Source organism: the organism of the source record quoted next, unplaced genomic scaffold (genome assembly GCF_019419815.1).
Source record: "Pyrus x bretschneideri cultivar Hongxiangsu unplaced genomic scaffold, Pyrus_bretschneideri_v1 Contig26, whole genome shotgun sequence".
NCBI classification, from domain to species: Eukaryota; Viridiplantae; Streptophyta; class Magnoliopsida; order Rosales; family Rosaceae; genus Pyrus; species Pyrus x bretschneideri.
The window spans coordinates 2,001,366-2,007,365 of NW_025999568.1; the positions used below are offsets into that span (position 1 = coordinate 2,001,366).

A 6,000-nucleotide genomic window follows, 5' to 3' on the forward strand; every position below is an offset into this window, starting at 1 on the left:
TTGGAGAACAACTATTATTCAGTATTTAAAAGATCCATCCTTCCCCACAAGTAAGAAAAATAGACATTAAGTAACTAAATATGTCATGTGGGATAAATCTATGCTAAGAAAAACTCTAGACGGACTGTTATTAAAGTGCTTAGGCTAAGACGAATCAATAAGGGCAATGGCCGAAGTACATGAAGGGATTTGCTGGGCACATCAGGCTGGAACTAAGATGAGATGGCCGCTTAGAAGGTATGGTTATTTCTGGCCTGAGATGGAGAATGATTGCAAAGCATATGCCCGAGGGTGTGAGGAATGCCAAAGACATAGGCCTTTCCAACATGTGCCTTCTGTGCCCTTAAACCCTATGGTCAAGCCTTGGCCCTTCAGAGGATGGGCAATGGACTTCATCCGGAAAATTTACCCATCTTCTAGCAAAGGACACATTCATAATCGTGGCAACGAATTACTTCACCAAGTGCGTAGAAGCTTCAATAGTGAAGACAATCACCTCGGCTGTAGTCAAGAAGTTCATTGAAACCAAGATCTTACATAAGGGTGCCCGAGACGATTGTCACAGACCATGGACCATCTTTTATTTAAAAGGAAATGGAGGAGTTCGCAAGAAAGTTTAAAAGAAAGATGATTCGGTCTAGTCCTTACTACCCCCAGTCAATAAGCAGAAGCTAGCAACAAGGTCTTGGTGAACATTATCAAGAAGGTGGTGGCAGAAAGCCTCGAAAAGTGGCACGAGAGGTTGGGAGATACTTTGTGGGCTTATAGAACCTCCAAGAGAGCAGGAACTGGAACTACTCCTTATGCCCTAACCTTTGGGCAAGATGCTGTCCTCCTTATGGAAATTAATGTGAATTCTATCAGGATTCAGCACTAATTCGGGCTACATAGTGAAGAATACATTTAAGCTATGTGTCAAGGAATTGAAGATCTTGATGTAGCCTGAATCGAAGGGCTAAACAAAATCCAAGAGGTGAAGAGAGCTGTTGCTCGAGCATACAACAAAAAGGTAAAAATAAAAACTTTCAAGGAAGGATAATTGGTTTGGAAAGCTATTTTGCCTTTGGGAGCTCAAATCAGAGGCTTTGGAAAATGGAGCCCGATTTGGGAAGGTCCTTTCATTATTAACAAAATACTGGACAAGGGTGGATATTACTTAGTAGATGTGGAGGGAGGCTTGCAAAAACATTCAATCAATGTTAAATTCCTGAAGAAATATCACCTCCCTGTGAGATGTTAGGGACTGTTATGTAAAAGAAGAATTATAAGCATTGCATAAAATCTAAAGTCAGTTTCGTGCTTATCATATATGGATCTCAAAAGGATGCAAGAAAAAGTGATTCGAAGAAATCTTGTTCATTTTAGCGAATGTTAAAGTTACATTAGATTTAGCACAATGGTTTTACATCCTTAACTAGGGAATTTATCCTAAAAAGATGGGTCCAACTTTTGTTCGTTGTCTTGGCTCCTTCGAATCTTCTGTGCCTTTGCCTGAAAACCCAACCAAGTTGTCTGGCCAATCAAGTTGTGGTAGTTGATCCCGAAGCATACACTTATAATGATGAAGTGACCAAGAAAGCATAAGCTATGGGGAAGTCTAGGCTCGTGAATATTAGCGCGAGTGGGGTCTACCAGTGCGATTAAGGCTGCTCGGTTACTCCTCAATGCTATAGAAGTCCTGAAATGGAAGCGGGGAGTAGTGCGATGAAAGCCCAGTATAAAGGCCCACTTGAGGATGATGAAGGCCATTAAGAAGGTGATGCATGGTGGAAATCCTTTCACCAGTCTCAAAGGAAAATTGGATTCATGTGGCTTCGAGTATCTTTAGAAATAATGGGAAGCAAAGTTGGAATTAGGAGGATCTGAAAACGTTTAAAAGCCCTGAGAGATTTTGGGAAGATTTTGATAATTTAGAAAGACTTGAATTGGTTAAAGTGTTTAGCCAAAGAATGGAATTGAAGGGAGTTCTATAGCGAAGAATCAAGTGACGGTTGAGATTCATGGGTTAGTGCAAATGACCCAGTTCACAAACGGCTACATTAAGAGATGTTCCAAGTAAAGGCATGCAATGGTTGTTACTAAAAAACGGCTGTTCAAACATTATTAGCGCCTCGGTTTGCAAGCTTAACAATGATTGAAGAAGGCACTATTTGGGTTATTATTTAACTTTGGACTTCAAGAAAAGAAAGCCCAAAGGAGCTCAATAAAGGAGATTTTGCCCGAGGCCCAGGGTCAAGCCTAGATACCTATCTCGAGACAATATGACGTCTCCCCATTTAATGTCAAGGTTAGGTGCTTACAAGAGAAGTGACAACAAATGGAAATCACTACACCTACTCTTGGCCCAAAAGCACTTTCTGAATGGCAGAACATGTAAAAATACTGATGACTCACTACCTTTCAGTTGTTTTTGGGCAAGAACAAAAACAGTACAATTGGGTTAATTCGCCTATAAAAGGAGGAAGAGGGCCCAGAGACAAGGACACTTAACCAATCAAACAAACAAGCATACAACTTGCCTCTCAATCAAGCAAATACCCAGAAAGTTGTGCTTTGTCTAGATTTTGTACCCTTTTAGCCTCATAGTCCCCTTCAAAAGACATCTTTTGTCTAGTGTAAAAGCTCTGCTACCTTTTCTAAATGTTGTAGTATTGCTTCTCTTAGGTAAACCTATTCACCACTCATCTTGCTTTAAGTGCTCAATCCTATGTAACTACAAAGAGAAGAGACCGCAAACGTTTAAACCTTGCTTGACAAGGTGAAATCTTGCTCGACTCTCTTTGTTTTGTCTTTAAGTTAATAAATCCGATTTTATGATATATTCCCCAGTATATATTCAAGTCATTTCTAGCCTTTTGATATGCCAAAGTTCTTTCAATTCTCAGATCTGGTTCACTTAATGGTTTTACCGTCATAAGAAGACTAAATGTGAATTGAACTGATGACTTGATCAGATCTGGACCTCAACCCTTTAAGCATACAAGATAACCAACTAAAAGTTCTTGATCCCAAGGCATAGAAAAGAACTTAATGTGGACTTAACCCATCCACGACAATCCTTTGATAACAAAAAGTCATAATAACTTGGGGTGTAAGTAATAGGCTTAAACACACTTGTTCTACATTTGCCATACTGAGATGGCAGTGGCATGCCTAAGCACTTAGTTAGTTTTGATCGTGAGCCTCAAGGCCTATACCTAAGGCCCCACAAAGGCACCTTTCAGAACTAACTTTGTCATCGTCTTGCAGCATCTCGGCAAGCCGGAGTCCGACAATCAACCAAATTGCCAACTCCTTGGGGTACTGTGTGCTCGAGCCAGGGACCCATCCCAATGAGATTTCTTGCCGAAACAAGACTCCCACTTGAAATCGGAGTTGGTAGAATCGAATATTGATAAAAACTGGTTCACAGATATGGCTAACTGAAAATCCCACCATGGAATGAGAAACTGAAGCATGTTATGCTTCTTCTTGCAGGCCTGCCATTGTAGTATCCTCAAATTGCTTGGGACAGTCAATCCTCCCCCTAAATTTTTAGCAAAGATGACAACAGGTTACATATATATGTATGTATGTATGTAGAGAGAGAGAGAGATTAGTGATGAGCTACATAATTGAGCAAGGAAACCAGTGATCTACATCCCAAGCAAGAGGAGACGTGGAATCAGCGTGGTAATATAGAACGTTGCCGTACGGGTCTACTCGAATCACTGCAGGATCAAAGCCGGCATTCGTGAAATTTTCAAAGCAAGTACAAACTTAAGTAAAAAATATCATTGCACTCTCCAGTTTTGCTAAAACTTTGAAGGTTTTTGGAGAAAAATGAAGAGGGTTACCCAAGGTGGCTGAGCTACTTCCACAAAGGACTAACAAAAATCTTTGGCCTTGTTGTCGGTTTCGCTTTCAGGTCGATAATCGGAAACATCTCCGCTAAATCTCTTGTTCTCAGATCCTGAAAACCACATCATACCATCAAAACCAGCATTCACAGAATCAAAAAAATATGCACATATGTCACATTACAAAATTGTAAACTATACCTAGGAGAAAAATGATTGTTATTATGTACGTAGAATATTTTTTTTAAAATAAAAGCATAATGTTTGCTATTTCTGTATGACTATTGAGCATGGAAAGAATTTCAATGTTTACTCCTTGAATCATGAACTTCTGCTATTCCGGAAGGGTTCAAGTTTCTTCAAGTCAAAATAAGCAGCAATGCAATGGTGGATTCAGGAAGATTATTTTTTTTTTTTGGTTGGGGGGGGGGGGGGGGGGGGGGGGGGTGGGTGTGACGGTTATATGTAAAAGTTCACAATTTTTTTTTTAAACGTAAAATAAACTTAAAAATCAAACTGTTGTTTCATCATTTGTAATTTATAGAACAATAACAATAAAAGTTATAATTGTTCACGAAGCGTTTTCATATTTGAATACACTACACTATAGCTTGATTAACAATGGAAGAAAAAAAAATAGTGCTCTCAATATAAACAACCATGCTATCACTCAACCATTGATATGCCATTCAATTATGCAATGGACTTCTCACAATTCATAGTAGAAAATACTCTTTCCACTAAAGCAGTGGCAACTAGTATAACCAAAGACAAAGTAATTAGCAACTACACATGATTATATATTATATTCCTCCTTGTCTCCACCATCTTTTTGCAAGACTACCAATACCTTTCAATTGAGAAAATTCACTACTCAAACGCATATCAAGAATATAATGCTCAAGTTGATCTTGAAGTGCCAAGAGTTGACAAGTATAAAATTCATTCAGATAAAATTGAGCAAAACGAAGTAGCTTTTGTTTGTCAAAAGTCGAGATAAAGCATTTAGGTTTGCTACAACATGTGGGTTTGCTAAGTTTTTAAGCTGCTGCTTGTCTACTTTTTTCTTATGAAGTATCTTGTTCTAAAACTATGTCGTTTTCTCCAAGTAATATTTTTAGAAAAGATATAAGAAACAAAACTCCTCCTTGAGACATTTTATCAATCAGTTGGAGGACATGTATAAGGGGCAACTCCAACCTTTAAAAGGGTATCATCCAATCGTCCATGAAGATTCACGAGACTTTTGAAGGTCAGCTAACCCCCCTTGCCCCTTCATCCATCCGTCCTCAGCAATGACTTCACTATTTGAAGTTTGAACAAAAAATATACACACCCGTAAAAGGCTTGGAAAGCCCCTTTTAGCACAAGTCCAATTCCAATATTCATGTTGTTCGAGAGCATCTTCATGAGACTTTCCCCACCACTTTTGAGGACTTATTTAGAAACTTAGAGGAAATTTTTATGTCCCTAAAGGAATATTGTCTGCAATAAAGAAGTCATTATAGTATGAACCCTAAACTTGAGGACTCTTCATTTGAAACCATTGATTTTCAACGGAAAAGAAAATAAAAAAAACCTAGAATGAATCTGGACCTTTGATTTTGCAAAAGTTAAAAAAAACATAAGCAGCATGTGCGTTGTGGGACCCAAGCCTGCAGTTGCATGATCAGTTGCTGATCAAAAAGCAGTAGCTGCATAACAACAATCATATGGGTGGGCCAAGTTTTCCACTCAAATGCTCACTAGGCTCCACCACTTTTGTCCCTGAACTGTCTATATGTATGGGGACTTGCCTCACGTATTCGGTTAGTCCCCATCTCCAACGGTACCCTATATTTAGGATCTACCACCATTTGGTACTTATACATAAGCACCACAACATCTCCAACGGTACCCTATATTTAGGATCGACCACCATTTGATCCTTGTACATGTTCTTACTCAAAGTTGTTCATTGTCGATTCATTGAACTTTGTATTTATGATTAAAACCATTCATGTTATAAATCACTCTATAAAGATTGCTTCTGCGACAATCAATTAAAATTAAGGTCATTTAGTCATCAAATTGTGTAAAAACATATGAACGAAATTGATAAAAACATTACGAACCGTCTATGTATTTGCTAACATAGCTTAACTAAATGACTTTAGTTTTA

General features: G+C 38.5%; 1 pseudogene; it reads right to left on the reverse strand.

Moving 5' to 3' along the window:
• The window catches only part of LOC103935386, a 28,841-nt pseudogene extending 23,146 nt beyond the window's left edge, over nt 1-5,695 (reverse strand).
• Nucleotides 5,696-6,000: the final 305 nt, after the last annotated feature.